This window comes from Oncorhynchus gorbuscha, linkage group LG20 (assembly GCF_021184085.1).
Source record: "Oncorhynchus gorbuscha isolate QuinsamMale2020 ecotype Even-year linkage group LG20, OgorEven_v1.0, whole genome shotgun sequence".
Lineage (NCBI taxonomy): Eukaryota > Metazoa > Chordata > Actinopteri > Salmoniformes > Salmonidae > Oncorhynchus > Oncorhynchus gorbuscha.
In genome coordinates, this window is record NC_060192.1 from 28,264,762 (window position 1) to 28,281,143 (window position 16,382).

Sequence of the window (16,382 nt, forward strand, 5' to 3'; positions counted from 1 at the left end):
TGTTTGAATATGAAATTATTCGTGATGGGATGAAATGTGATTTTAGCTTCTAAAATGTGAGATTTGGGTTTTTATAAGGTTAGGGCTCTGCTCAATCAGTGGCCCGCCCCTGTGAAGGGACATGGGCTATAAAACTTTTCAAACACGCCCCCCTCTCCCTTCCTATATAAAGCCTTGACGACAATATAACCTCCTGTTCCGAGGATGTGAGGACGAAGGTCCGATGTCAGAATGGTTCAGATAATAACTACAGAATGAAGCCAACATCAGGGTGAGCTTTGGTTGCGAATGGTATGAACTTTGAACCCTTATTCACTACAGAAGTGATACCGCCTAGCCGTTGAGTTAGCAACAGCAGCTGCAAATGCAGGTTAGGAAGGAACAGACAGAGTATCCTGTCTATCACACAATGATGTTACTACAACGTATCCAATTGACCACCAGAGACATTCTTCAAAGGACTCGGGTTTGGCAACACGGCCTTCCATCTACCACCAACCTACCGAAGCGCAGCTCAGAGTAAATATTTTTTGCTTTTTCCTATACTATAGGCGGTAATTTAGAATGCATAAGATACTGTATTTACGATAGCACAGCTTCGCCCTTTGTTCCTCAGTCTTTCCGCTCTTTCACTCAAATCCAGACCCTTTTCTTTTGTGTAACAAGCTGTCATATCTGTTTCGCCCGCTAGGGACGTTTTCCTTAATGTAGTAATTTGTAATCAAGTTATGATTAATTATGTGTTCTTTAAGAGTTTATTCGGAAGATAACAACTTTATAAATATTATTTTGTGGTGCCCCGACTCTCTAGTTATTTACATTTACATGATTAGCTCAATCAGGTAATATTAATTATGGGGAAATGATTTTATAGAATAGCATGTCATATCACTTTATCCGGCATAGCCAAAGACACGACACTGGTGTATGTCTGAAGTTGTCTGTCTGTCACGCCCTGTTACTACAACGTAAGCTGTTTATTCTCCATGTTGGTTGGGCGTGATAGTGACTTGGGTGGGTCATCTAGGTGAATTGTATTTCTATGGTGGCCTGATATGGTTCCCAATCAGAGGCAGCTGTTTATCATTGTCTCTGTTTGGGGATCATATTTAGGTAGCCATTTCCCCATTGTGATTTGTGGGATCTTGTCTATGGATAGTTGCATGTCAGCACTATTAATTAGCTTCACATTTCATTTTTTGCTTTACTGTTTTGTTTGGTGAGTTTCAATTTATTAAAATATGTGGAACTCTACGCACGCTGCGCCTTGGCCTACTCATTTCGACGAGCGTGACAAGTTGTTAATTTCAACATCATAGGCTTAGATGAAAATGTCATATTTAATATCTGTGCTGTTGGAAAGCTGATATGTTGCAGATATTAGCAAAGTTTTTACAGGGTTGTCTTAGGTCAAATGAACTTAGTAAATGTGTTCATGTTCATCGCAAGCTAGCACGGCTAAGGCTAGGTAGCATTGAGATTATAGCTAGCCAGCCAGACCTTTAGTTATTGTTTTGCCTAAAATTTGAGATGTTATTAGGTGGTAGACTACGCTCCACACGGGACCTGTTGAGATGTTATTAGGTGGTAGACTACGCTCCACACGGGACCTGTTGAGATGTTATTAGGTGGTAGACTACACTCCACACTGGACCTGTTGAGATGTTATTAGGTGGTAGACTACGCTCCACACTGGACATATTGAGATGTTATTAGGTGGTAGACTACGCTTCACACGGGACCTGTTGAGATGTTATTAGGTGGAAGACTACGTTCCACACCACCTGTTGAGATGTTATTAGGTGGAAGACTACGTTCCACACCACCTGTTGAGATGTTATTAGGTGGTAGACTACGCTCCACACTGGACATGTTGAGATGTTATTAGGTGGTAGACTACGCTCCACACTGGACATGTTGAGATGTTATTAGGTGGTAGACTATGCTTCACACCACCTGTTGAGATGTTATTAGGTGGTAGACTACGCTCCACACTGGACATGTTGAGATGTTATTAGGTGGTAGACTACGCTCCACACTGGACATGTTGAGATGTTATTAGGTGGTAGACTACGCTCCACACTGGACATGTTGAGATGTTATTAGGTGGTAGACTACGCTCCACACTGGACCTGTTGAGATGTTATTAGGTGGTAGACTACGCTCCACACTGGACATGTTGAGATGTTATTGGGTGGTAGACTACGCTCCACACTGGACATGTTGAGATGTTATTAGGTGGTAGACTACGCTCCACACTGGACCTGTTGAGATGTTATTAGGTGGTAGACTACGCTCCACACTGGACCTGTTGAGATGTTATTAGGTGGTAGACTACGCTCCACACTGGACATGTTGAGATGTTATTAGGTGGTAGACTACGCTCCACACTGGACCTGTTGAGATGTTATTAGGTGGTAGACTACGCTCCACACTGGACATGTTGAGATGTTATTAGGTGGTAGACTACGCTCCACACTGGACATGTTGAGATGTTATTAGGTGGTAGACTACGCTCCACACTGGACCTATTCTATTTAGATCTGAAAAGAAAAGTTTAACACAAACAAAAGACAGAAAGACAACCTTGACAAACGTACTTAGGGCCGAAGTTTAGGAAAGGGGGACACTGTCCTTACCAGAAATATCAGTCAGGAGCCAAAATGGTCCTGTCTCCTACAAGGTCATGTTGGGAGATGGTAAGGTGGTTTGCAGACATGTCGATCAGACTCTTGCCAGACGGGAAGGAACAACAAGTGAGATACCAGTTGTGTGCTTCTGTGGTGCACCTTCCACAGACAGAGACTAACAGAGGAAACAGTTTGACAAGAGGAGAACCCAGTTTCAGAGTCAGACACTCTGAGCCCGACTTAGAAACAGCTGGTGGCTTTTCCACAGTTAATAATGAACACTACCCCTAGTGTTGGTCGTTCACAGAGGCATGGAATGCTTCCAAGCCGTTTAAAAGACTGAACACTGAACAATACTAAAAAAAGATCTGTAATTTTACAGTAAATTGTGGCATCAGACCGAGGCTCTGCATCTGTCCTCGTGCTCCTAGACCTTAGTGCTGCTTTTGATACCATCGATCACCACATTCTTTTGGAGGGATTGGAAACCCAAATTGGTCTACACGGACAAGTTCTGGCCTGGTTTAGATCTTATCTGTCGGAAAGATATCAGTTTGTCTCTGAGAATGGTTTGTCCTCTGACAAATCAACTGTAAATTTCGGTGTTCCTCAAGGTTCTGTTTTAGGACCACTATTGTTTTCACTATATATTTTACCTCTTGGGGATGTCATTCAAAAACATAATGTTAACTTTCACTGCTATGAGGATGACACACAGCTGTACATTTCAATGAAACATGGTGAAGCCCCAAAATTGCCCTCGCTAGAAGCATGTGTTTCAGACATAAGGAAGTGGATGGCTGCAAACTTTCTACTTTTAAACTCGGACAAAACAGAGATGCTTGTTCTAGGTCCCAAGAAACAAAGAGATCTTCTGTTGAATCTGACAATTAATCTTAATGGTTGTGCAGTCGTCTCAAATAAAACTGTGAAGGACCTCGGCGTTACTCTGGACCCTGATCTCTCTTTTGAAGAACATATCAAGACCATTTCAAGGACAGCTTTTTTCCATCTACGTAACATTGCAAAAATCAGAAACTTTCTGTCCAAAAATGATACAGAAAAATGTATCCATGCTTTTGTCACTTCTAGGTTAGACTACTGCAATGCTCTACTTTCCGGCTACCCGGATAAAGCACTAAATAAACTTTGGTTAGTGCTAAATACGGCTGCTAGAATCCTGACTAGAACCAAAAAATGCGATCATATTACTCCAGTGCTAGCCTCCCTACACTGGCTTCCTGTCAAATCAAGGGCTGATTTCAAGGTTTTACTGCTAACCTACAAAGAATTACATGGGCTTGCTCCTACCTATCTCTCTGATTTGGTCCTGCCATACATACCTACATGTACACTACGGTCACAAGACGCAGGCCTCCTAATTGTCCCTAGAATTTCTAAACAAACAGCTGGAGGAAGGGCTTTTTCCTATAGAGTTCCATTTTTATGGAACGGTCTGCCTACCCATGTCAGAGACGCAAATTCGATCTCAACCTTTAAGTCTTTACTGAAGACTCATCTCTTCAGTGGGTCATATGATTGAGTGTAGTCTGGCCCAGGAGTGGGAAGGTGAACGGAAAGGCTCGCTGTCTCTGCCTGGCCGGTTCCCCTCTTTCCACTGGGATTCTCTGATTCTAACCCTATTACAGGGGCTGAGTCACTGGCTTACTGGAGCTCTCTAATACCGTCCCTGGAAGGGGTGTGTCACCTGAGTGGGTTGAGTCACTGATGTGATCATCCTGTCTGGGTTGGCCCCCCCCTTGGGTTGTGCCGTGGTGGAGATCTTTGTGGGCTATACTCAGCCTTGTCTCAGGATGGTAAGTTGGTGGTTGAAGATATCCCTCTAGTGGTGTGGGGGCTGTGCTTTGGCAAAGTGGATGGGGTTATATCCTTCCTGTTTGGCCCTGTCCGGGGGTGTCCTCGGATGGGGACACAGTGTCTCCTGACCCCTCCTGTCTCAGCCTCCAGTATTTATGCTGCAGTAGTTTATGTGTCGGGGGGCTAGTGTCAGTTTGTTATATCTGGAGTACTTCTCCTGTCCTATTCGGTGTCCCGTGTGAATTTAAGTGTGCTCTCTCTAATTCTCTCTTTGTCTCTTTCTTTCTCTCTCTCGGAGAACCTGAGCCCTAGGACCATGCCTCAGGACTACCTGACATGATGACTCCTTGCTGTCCCCAGTCCACCTGGCCGTGCTGCTGGGGTTTTTCCTAGTCACCGTGCTTCTACACCTGCATTGCATGCTGTTTGGGGTTTTAGGCTGGGTTTCTGTACAGCACTTTGAGATATCAGCTGATGTACGAAGGGCTATATAAATAAATTTGATTTGATTTGAATATACTTGTCCTCTTGCTCAGTTGTGCAACGGGGCCTCCCACTCCTCTTTCTATTCTGGTTAGAGCCAGTTTGATCTGTTCTGTGACGGGAGTAGTACACAGCGCTGTACGAGATCTTCAGTTTCTTGACAATTTCTCGCATGGAATAGCCTTCATTTCTCAGAACAAGAATAGACTGACGAGTTTCAGAAGAAAGTTATTTGTTTCTGTCCATTCTGAGTCTGTAATCGAACCCACAAATGCTGATGCTCCAGATACTCAACTAGTCTAAAGAAGGCCAGTTTTATTGCTTATTTAATCAGGACAACAGTTTTCAGCTGTGCTAACATAATTTCAAAATGGTTTTCTAATGATCAATTAGCCTTGTAAAATGATAAACTTGGATTAGCTAACACAACGTGTCATTAGAACACAGGAGTGATGTTTGCTGATAATGGGCCTCTGTACGCCGATGTAGATATTCCATTAAACATCAGCCGTTTCCAACTACAATAGTCATTTATAACATTAACAATGTCTACACTGTATTTCTGATCAATTTGATGTTATTTTAATGAACCAAAAATGTGCTTTTCATTCAAAAACAAGGACATTTCTAGGACATTTATAAATGACCAAACTTTTGAACGGCAGTGTATATGTTTTTTCTTCTAAAAGTGTGGTTCAGCCCCACCTGCCCTGAATGACAGGTTGCCACTTTCTTTGATGCGACGCATTAATGCCATTAAAATGGCTTCTCTTCCCAGGTTCCTTTATCTTTGCCAGAATCTTCCGGTTTTTCTAACCTCGTACTTTTTTTAAACTTTGGACTCGACAATCTTGTCTGGGGTTACAAAAACCATCGTATTGGTAAAGTCCACTTGCAAAAGCCCAAGGAAAGGGCCGGTTTAGGTCTACCCATCTTTAAGCATTGTTACTGGGCTGTAAATGCCAGGACATTAACATACTTGCAACTGGGGTTCCCTGATAAGTTGGATGCTGTTGCCCCCCTGTGGCTAAAAATGGAAGTCAAGTCTGTAACAAATTCCTCTCTTCCAGCCTTGCTTTTCTCCAAAGCAGAGTGTCCAAACACACTGACAGGCAACAACTTTGTTTTGAGAAATTATTTAAGACTCTTAAACCAGATTAACCATGTTTATAAAGTGCCTGATACCTCTGTATACACACCTATATGCTTGAATCATTATTTTGTTCCATCTTCGTCTGATAAGGTGTTTGTTGAATGGCGGGAGAAGGGACTGGCCACAGTTGAAGACTTATACATAGATTAGCATCATTCATCCAATTAAAGAATACATTCAATCTTTCCCATTCACATTATTTACCTTATTTACAAGTCAGACAGAAGCAAGCACTTCACGGTAAAGTCTACACCAGTTGTATTCGGCACATTTTTAAAAATGTATTTCATTTTTCAAATTTAATTTGAAGGCACTATCCCCCATGGAGCATAGAGGGGGGTGACCAGTAGGCTAGAGTCATAGGATCTAAGGTAGCGGGTGGGAGTGTAGATATGTATCGTGTCAAAGAAATAGGAGGTAGCAAAGCCATGCAGGCATGTGCATGTGAGGAGAAGGTCTTTGAAGTTGATCCGACATTTGCTGGAAGCCAGTGGAGGTGGAGGAGTGTGGGTGTGATGTTTTCCCTGGGCTTGGTGTGGGTGAGGCTGAGTTTTGGATATACTTAAGCTTGTTGACGGAGCTGGCAGGGGATCCATACAGGAGAGCATTACAATAGTCCAGGCGTGAGGTACTGAAGGACTGTATAAGGGTTTTAAACCGCTGAGTCGTTGAGAGAGGGGCGGAGTCTGACGATGTTCTTGAGTTGAAATAAGGTAGATTTAGTGATGATTTTAATGTGGGCAAATAAAAGAGTGTGCAATTGAGGATGACCCCAGATTCTTCACCTACACCTACACCACGGTCCTCCACACATGTCTGTATGTTGACTGCATTTCAGCCATGTGGGTTTGTAGTTCTTCTCGTTTCAACTGGAGAACACTGTTTAATCCCTGGTAAACCTCTGGCGAGAGTTCAGGAGGGTAGCCTTAAGGATAGATGTTTATATTTATTGAATGGTGTGAGAGGCATTTTTACACTACCACTTTAGTCAATGTAGCAGCCTTCAACATTGACATAATGAGCAAATAAAAAAAATACACAAGGCTTGGTTTCCTGGATATCGTGGAATGGCGAAACACAAAGGCCACAACAATTGCAACAAAACATGACTCCATTCATTTTTAGATCAGGCAGCAGGCTCAATCAATCGATGACGTCATTGATTGTACTCTACCGGCGCAAAAATTCCAAAATACCGCTATGGTGCATAATTATCTCTGAAACACCTCTCATCACTCATAATTATGTAGAGAGATGGGGAAAGCACCCCAAATTGTGACTAGCGGTGAAGTTTCCCTTTAACAAAGTAAGCGGGTGCCTACCCAGGGTCCTATACACTCTCGCTGTATTAACAAGTCTGCCTACAGGTACAGTTTTAAGCTCCCGCCATCTCTCCACTCCTAATGCTGCTGCAGAGGGTGGTGTAATCCCTCTAAACATAGACAGACCTACACAAGTATCAGGTAACTCTCTAGCCCCGTTTATACCTGGTTCTAACATGTGTCCTTTGTCTTGGATCTTGTACACATTCTGACAGTGCGGAGGTAGTCAGGGAGCCATTGTATCAAGTGTAATCAGATCTGGATGGTCAAATCATTGGCAGGTAGCACCATTGAATTGCATCAATAATTACTTGTATTTTGACAGAATATCTGTCAAACGATCTGCATAAAAGGGAGGCACCGGGAAATCTGGTCACAATGCAGACACAGTGGACTGATAAGAGACACATTTTACTACCATGTGTAGACGCAACGGCTACAATGTGGGCACAATCAGAATTTGAATAAGATCAAGACAAAGGACGCATGTTTGCACCAAGTATAAACAAGGCTTCTATTGAGTCCACACTCAGAATAGAGTGAGACTCTTGGATAAAACCAAGATGACCCCTGTGTTCACTGATGTCATGCGACTTCCACTGCACCCATTTGTCACAAAGATGAGGAAGAGACATTAACAACACATTATAGGGCAACCAACATGAATCTAATTGGGTCACAGGGTTTCCATGAAAATACAAAGAAACATTCCTTCTTGCATTGTGAGAGTGATCCTGTTTAGTTATGAAGTTAAATGCCTGTGAAAGAAATGTTTGTTTGCAGTGAAAAACAAGTTAAAATGTGCAAATGTAGATATTAGATGTGTTGGCATAATAGACCTTTAACTTTGCTAATGCAACCTACAAAACAGAAAATACTTTTTCAGTATTTTTATATTTAGTAAATTCAGAGTTTGAATATCTGAATTGGGTGACAATTGTATGATGGCAAAAGACAACCATTGGATAACCAATGTTTATTATTATACAAAAACAAAAAGTTAGCTCTCTGTACTTTTACACAAACAAGTAAGAGCCTTATAAACCTGGTGCAGAATTCATTATATACCAAGTCTATATTTTCCCAGACCAGCAAATGAGCAAATCAGACCATAGAGGAATAAAATCAACCAGAACTTCAGCTGTATCAAGCCTCACAATTCCCAGGGCACTGTCTTCAGAGGGAGTGACTCCCAGAATGCCTCAGCTTGTTTGTCTTATGGTTTAAGTGGTGCACACAGCCATGGAAAGATCATTAAATCACTGTTTTACCACTTAGCTTAATCCCCCCAACAAAGAGGAATATACAAAAAGGAGAGAATGGAGAAAGAGAAGTGGAGTGTGAGATTAACTAGAAACTTGATGGATGCAAACTGACGTCTCAGTTTCCCAGCGTTGCTAAGGGGAGAGAGGAATCTTGATTCCATATCTCCCAGGCCGGAGAGTGGCTGGTGATCGGACGTTCCCTGTTACTCCTGCAGTGGCCAGCCGCTCTTATAGTGTCCGCTGCTGTGGCCATCTGCCGGATTACCCAGCAGGATCTGTTTTTATAGAGAGCATCCCATTGTTATCGCGCCTGCTAAGGTTTACATTAAGGTTGAACTCGGGTGCGCTTACAATAGCAGATGAAGTAAGCTCTGTCTTTCTAACAGCAGCCTTCCCCATCTTCTCACTGTTAGAGAGGCTGGTTCCGCCGGGTTGAAAAGGGCTGCTTTGCTGTGGCATGAAAGAGGATCTCATGCAATGCCACTGTCTATAGCTGTTTTGTTTTTATGCACCGACAATAAGTAATGCCCAGGATGAATAAAAACCCATTTGTATGTGCCAAGAGTAATTGTCTCATTCTATAGGCATCAAAAGGGCAACTTTTCTGTGTTACCATACAGGTGAACTCATTCCTGGGAAAATGTTTCTTTTCTCAGCATAGTAGGAGCGATGGCGTCCCCCTTTTTCCCTGTCCTAACGGGATTAGTCGTGCCAGTGCTCTCCCGGCTGTCACGGTACTGTCTACTTCCCATCTCTCTCCTGGGCCTCTAATGTGATTAATCCAGCCCCTGTGGTCCGCACGGTTCTGGAGGGTGGGGGGCACCTCCCTCCATGGCATATCCCTCCTCAGGCCTTACTCGCCATCATTGGCACCTTTGTAAGACGGGACGGGCTAGGGTGTACGAAAGCGAAAGGTAGCAGTGACTGAAAGCAACTGAAAGTGTGTGAAATTCAGAATGAATGTTGGCATCTATTCAATCTGATACAGGGCCACATATACAGTAGATTGTATTACATTTGTATCATGTAATCCTTACCCAGCTCTATCTGTTATTGTGATGACATAAATTCTGTTGAAATTTTGAGTCCTCATTTAAAATGAATTTAGTTCACGCTACTACAGAATAAGGCACAGAACTAAGAGATAGATATCTGGGATAGATAGATATCTGGGAGAAGACTATCAATCCATTTGTCAGTCATATACATTGTATAAGAGCTATGTTCAATCTTAGTAACAGCTTATAAATACCTGACAATGGAAATGCAAATAATTATACCATTGGATTATTCAAACATCTCATCGACCACTTACAATCTGTTGAAACTATTTGCATCCTGACATTTATCGATGTCTTTCAAAAAGGGCAGTACTGAATATTAATCACAGACTTGAGTGGAGGTGATAATGATTGCTTCTAGTTCTGCCCATCATCTTGTCAAACCTCAACTTTACGTGGCTGCACCTGTTTAACACGTGTCAAACTCATTTTCAACTCGTCTGTCACACTTCTTCCATCAGGGCATCTGTTCCTTAAAGAGAGGTGGGGCACGAGGTCTCCCAAACCACATGGCCTTTACCACTCCACTGAATAAAAAGCTTCTCCGATGAATACAAGCCTCCCCAAGGACAAAAGCAAATTGGTCGTTCCACCAATTCGGTGCCTTTTGAGAAGTTAAAAAAACGTTTGATTTCACCTCATTTTAACATTCTGTCATAAAGATCACACATTCAACTTCCAATCTCAAGAAGTTAAATGTGAAAAAGACGAAAGTAAGTGCCAATTAAGTGCCAAATAAAGCAACAGGGTTGATGATTTCATCTAAAATAAGCCATAAATCCCCACATGACAGGGGGAATAGAAACTTGTTGTGTGCAACAGGGAGTGGCAATTAAAGGCAATGGATTAAGTGGGTTGAAATCTTTCTAGAAGTGACACAGAGGGAAAAGTCAAAATGCTGAATTTTGGCACTTTAGCAAGCCTTTATTCATATTTCAAATAAGATGTATTGAATTCTCCATGTGGTCTATATTAAATGGCACTTATTAAAAATATAATAGGCTTTTAAATTCAATATTGGTGTACAATTTATACTGAAGATACCAAATGGATGCAAAAGGCACTCTTTTCATGGAATGACCCCAATACTTTGCATTGAGAGAAAATAGCCTTTGATGTTGAAAGTTATGGTTTCAGTATTTGCCTCATATTCTGGTTTGAATGTTACCTCGTTGGTGGACAGAAATTAGTTGTGTCAGTGGTCAATACTCAGGACCAATAGCGGTAGCAGTTGATTGTGGTAGTCTCCTAATCCCGTCGCTTCTCCGGTCAACCAATGACCTTCTTTCACTGCCAAACATATCAAACCTGAAATCAAATTTCTGCCGATATCTCTAAAATGTCGACCCAATTTGTGAAGCCTGCTAATGCGGTCCTACAACAGTATATCACAAACCAACTTTATGTGAATGCATTTCAAAGATAATGTACATGCTTGTTGGTACTTTGATAAATAAAAAATGTTGAGCATTTGACTGAGGACGTTGCTGTGTGGGAATTTTCAATCAAGACACTAGCATGCGTACAACAGACACATCTGTCAAGAAGCCTGTCACAAGTAAGGAGATATTCAGGTTTGTAGCATCAGATATCTTAGGGAATGTGGCACATCCTTGTCCTGAGTGTTGCAGACCACCAGTCCCCATTTTCAAACTTGTATTATAACATGTTGTTCTGGCACTAAACTCATCTAGACCAACAGTAAATGCTTCAGACTAATCTAGAATTTGACAGTACTGTTACAGTAACACATTGCTACTGAATCTAGACTGTGGCATATGGATAGATTTTTCTATTCATTCGTGTCCTGAATTGATTTGTGTTTTTGAAGAGTAGTCTGGACAACAACAAAAAACAAGTCCACCCCTTCGTAACATAATGTTAATGCAGAAGAAGACAGCCCTGCCCCCCCCCCCCCTCCCATGCTGTGTTTCACAGTATTTCACGTGAGTGCACAGCATTGGCCAGGCGACGGCATGGAGGATTAAGAGCCTTAATTAAGATTTTGTTACAACTCAGCGTGTGCTGTCTATATATGAGACAACGCAATGGGGACAGAGTGGGGTGGAGAGGTTCCTTAAACAGCTGCCTGTCCAAAACCAACCCCTGAGGAAGATCATCTGTGTTTCTACATCATGATGGAGGGGTTTACGTTCAAATGCAGTCTGTTAACGTATGCAGTCTGTGAGTCTTGTTTATAGAGTTAAGGAGGGAGAGAGAACAAGAGAGAACGGGAGAGAGAGGAAGAGTGTGTGTGTGTGTGTGTGTGTGTGTGTGTGTGTGTGTGTGTGTGTGTGTGTGTGTGTGTGTGTGTGTGTGTGTGTGTGTGTGTGTGTGTGTGTGTGTGTGTGTGTGTGTGTGTGTGTGTGTGTGTGTGTGTGTGTGTGTGTGTGTGTGTGTGTGTGTGTGTGTGTGAAGCAAAGGCAACAGTGAGAGAAAACAATCCATATATTGTCTCTGTGAGATGCAGTGCTGTGTGGGAAGGAGGTAGCACTCCATGTATGGAGTTGGGGGGGGGGGGTCGTCCCAATCCCAAACTCCAACACAACACCATGTAATGGGAGCTAACACTTATAGTATTCATACGGGCTAATGAGTGTATAAAAGCCTGTGACAGTGTTCTTAGAGGAATTTCATCGTGTGCATAAGTGTGGGGGTGGGAGAAGACATTCAGCTATGCTACCACAGTTTACGCTGTATTTTGGTATTGTATGAGATCTAGAGATAAAAAGCTTTCTGTTACTCATTTCAATGAGGTAAATTAGCTTTCAAAGCCATGGAATTGGTCCAGAACCATGGTATAACTTTGTACCTGTTGATACAGTAATACACATTTACATAAGGGAGACTGACTGGTTGCTATGCAAAACTGCTAAATAATTTATTGATTACATTTTTAATTAACATGATTTTTCAAAATTCACAGCAAATAACAATGCAGAACCCAAAATACTGTCTTCTCTGTTAAATAAGTGTTACACATTGTTACATTGTTACATACCATTTACATTTACATTTAAGTCATTTAGCAGACGCTCTTATCCAGAGCGACTTACAAATTGGTGCATTCACCTTATGACATCCAGAGTTATATACCAGAGTTATATACCATTGTTAAATACCAGAGTTATAATATGGAGATGAATCTGATATACCCACACACTTTCAATAAAATGAACAGTGTAATAGAGATCGAAAAATACATATTTTTCTGCTGTTCTGGTTCTACCTCCAGCATGTCCTTGCCATTATAACCCAATTTAGCCACTTGATGGCAGTCTTGAGTAGGCCTCACTCTATATCCTGATACTAGTAGCAGCATATACCACCCTGCATCCCACTGCTGGCTTGCCTCTGAAGCTAAGCAGGGTCAGCCATGGATGGGAGACCAGATGCTGCTGGAAGTGGTGTTGGAGGGCCTGTAGGAGGTACACTCTCATCTGGTCGAAAACAAGATGCCCCAGGGCAGTGATTGGGGACATTGCCCTATGTAAGGTGTTGTTTTCGGATGGGCGGTTAAACGGGTTTCCTAACCTTCTGTGGTCACTAAAGATCCCACTGCACTTATTGTAAGGGTGTTAACCCTGGTGTTCTGGCTGAATTCCCAATCTGACCATCATGGCCATCTAGCTTCCAATTTTCTCATTCCTCTCTCCTGTAACTATTCCCCAGGTCATTGCTGTAAATGCGAATGTGTTCTCAGTCAACTTAGCTGGTAAAATAAGGTATAAATAAAAGTATGTGGACACCCCTTCAAATGAGTGGATTTGGCTATTTAAGCCACACGGTTTGCTGACATGTGTATAAAAATGAGCACACAGCCATGCAATCTCCATAACATTGGCAGTAGAAGGGCCTTACTGAACATCTCAGTGACTTTCAATGTGGCACCGTCATAGAATGCCACCTTACCAACAACTTAGTTTGTCAAATTCCTGCCCTACTCGAGCTGCCCCAGTCAACTGTAAGTGCTGTTGTTGTGAAGTGGAAACGTCTAGGAGCAACAACGGCTCAGCGGTGAAGTGGTAGGCCACATAAGTTCACAGACTTGTAAGACTTAGCCTAATGGCGCTGAAGGAGATGGCTGCCGTTTTACTATCCCGTAACCAATTGTGCTTTTGTGTATGTTTTTTTGCAATATTTATAACTTATTTTTAAAATAATGTTTCTGCAACCGTGTCCTGTGAGTAAAAAGAGCTTCTAGATATCAAGACAGCGATTAATCACCCCATACTGGTGGAATACTTTTTCTTCAACGAGTCGGACGGGAAGAATTTACTTCAGATGCCCGACAAGGCCCTCATCCCCATAATTCGCAGGACAAAAGAGACTGAGGAGACTGGAGAGACTGGGTGCCTTGTAAGGATCTGTCGCCGAGAGGGTAATCTACCTTTACCGTCGGTCCTATTAGCCAACGTACAATCAGTCGATAATAAAATAGACAAACTACGATCATGTACATCCTACCAATGGAACATTAAAAACTGTAATGTCTTATGTTTCACTGAGTCGTGGCTAAACGACGACATGAATAACATGCAGCTGGCGGTTTTAATTTTTTCGGCAGGATAGAACAGCGGCCTCTGGTAAGACAAGGGTTGGCGGTCTATGAGCTGTATACGGCCATAAGCAAACAGGAAAACGCTCATCCAGAGACGGCACTCCTAGTGGCCCGGGGACTTTAATGCAGGGAAACTCAAAAATGTTTTACCTAATTTCTACTAGCATGTTAAATGTGCAACCAGAGGGAAAAAACTCTTGACCACCTTTACCCCACACATAGAGACACGTACAAAGCTCTCCCTAGCCCTCCATTTGGCAAATCTGACCATAATTCTATTCTCCAAGCAAAAACTAAAGCAGGAAGCACCAGTGACTCGGTCAATAAGAAAGTGGTCAGATGAAGGAGATGCTAAGATACAGGACTGTTTTTCTAGCACAGACTGGAATATGTTCCAGGATTATTCCGATGGCATTGAGGAGTACACCACATCAGTCACTGGCTTCATCAATAAGTGCATTGATGACATCGTCCCCACAGTGACTGTACCTACATACCCCAACCAGAAGCCATGGATTACAGGCAATATTCGCACTGAGCTAAAGGGTAGAGCTGCTGCTTTCAAGGAGCGGAACTCTAACCCAGAAGCTTATAAGAAATCTCGCTATGCCCTGCGGCGAACCATCAAACAGGCAAAGCATCAATACAGGACTAAGATTGAGTCGTACTACACCGGCTCCGATGCTCGTCAAATGTGGCAGGGACTGACTGAGTCTGTAATACCAACATGTATTATAGAACACTAAGGTAACCTGGCAAAATGACTACCGAACCATAGCACTCACGTCTGTAGCCATGAAGTGCTTTGAAAGGCTGATCAGGGCTCACATCAATACCATTATCCCAGAAACCGTAGACCCACTCCAATTTGCATAACGCCCCAACAGATCCACAGATGATGCCATCTCTATTGTACTCAACACTGCCCTTTCCCACCTGGAGAAAAGGAACACCTATGTGAGAATGCTATTCATTGACTAGAGCTCAGCATTCACCACTATAGTGCCCTCAAAGTTCATCACTAAGCTAAGGACCCCGAGCCTAAATACCATCTGCAACTGGATCCTTCCTGACAAGCCGCCCCCAGGTGGTAAGGGTAGGTAACAACACATCCGCCACGCTGATCCTCAACACGGGGGCCCCTCAGGGATGCGTGCTCACTCCCCTCCTGTACTCCCTGTTCACTCATGACTGGACAGCCAGGCACGACTCCAACACCATCATTAAGTTTGCTGATGACACAACAGTGGTAGGCCTGATCACCAACAACGATGAGACAGCCTATAGGGAGGAGGTCAGAGACCTGGCCGGGTGGAGCCAGGACAACAACCTGTCCCTCAATGTGATCAAGACAAAGGAGATGACTGTGGACTACAGGGAAAGGAGAACCAAATACGCCCCCATTCTCATCGACAGGGCTGCAGGGGAGCAGGTTGAGAGCTTCAAGTTCCTTGGTGTTCATATCACCAACAAACTAGAATGGTCCAAACACACTAAAACAGTCGTGAAGAGGGCATGTCAAAATCTATTCCCCCTCAGGAGACTGAAAAGATTTGGCATGCTCAAAACGCTCCACAGCTGCACCATCGAGAGCATCCTGACTGGTTGCATCACTACCTGGTATGGCAACTGCTCGGCCTCCGACCGGAAGGCACTACAGAGGGTAGTGGGTACGGCCCAGAACATCACTGGGGCAAAGCTTCATGCCATCCAGGACCTCTATAAAAGGCGGTGTCAGAGGAAGGCCCAAAAATGTCAATGACTCCAGCCACCCTAGTCATGGACTGTTCTCTCTGCTACCACAAGAAAAGCTGTACCGGAGCGCCACGTCTAGGTCCAAAATGCATCTTAACAGCTTCTACCACCAAGCCATAAGACTCCTGAACAGCTAATCAAAAGGCTACCAGACCACTCTTTTACACTGCTGCTACTCTGTTTATTATCTATGCATAGTCACTTTAACTCTAACTATATGTACATATTACCTCAATTACATCGACTAACCGGTGCCCCTGCACATTGACTCTGTACCGGTACCCTCTGTATATCGTCTCGTTGTTTTGTTTTTTGTTGTTGTTTTTTTACCTGT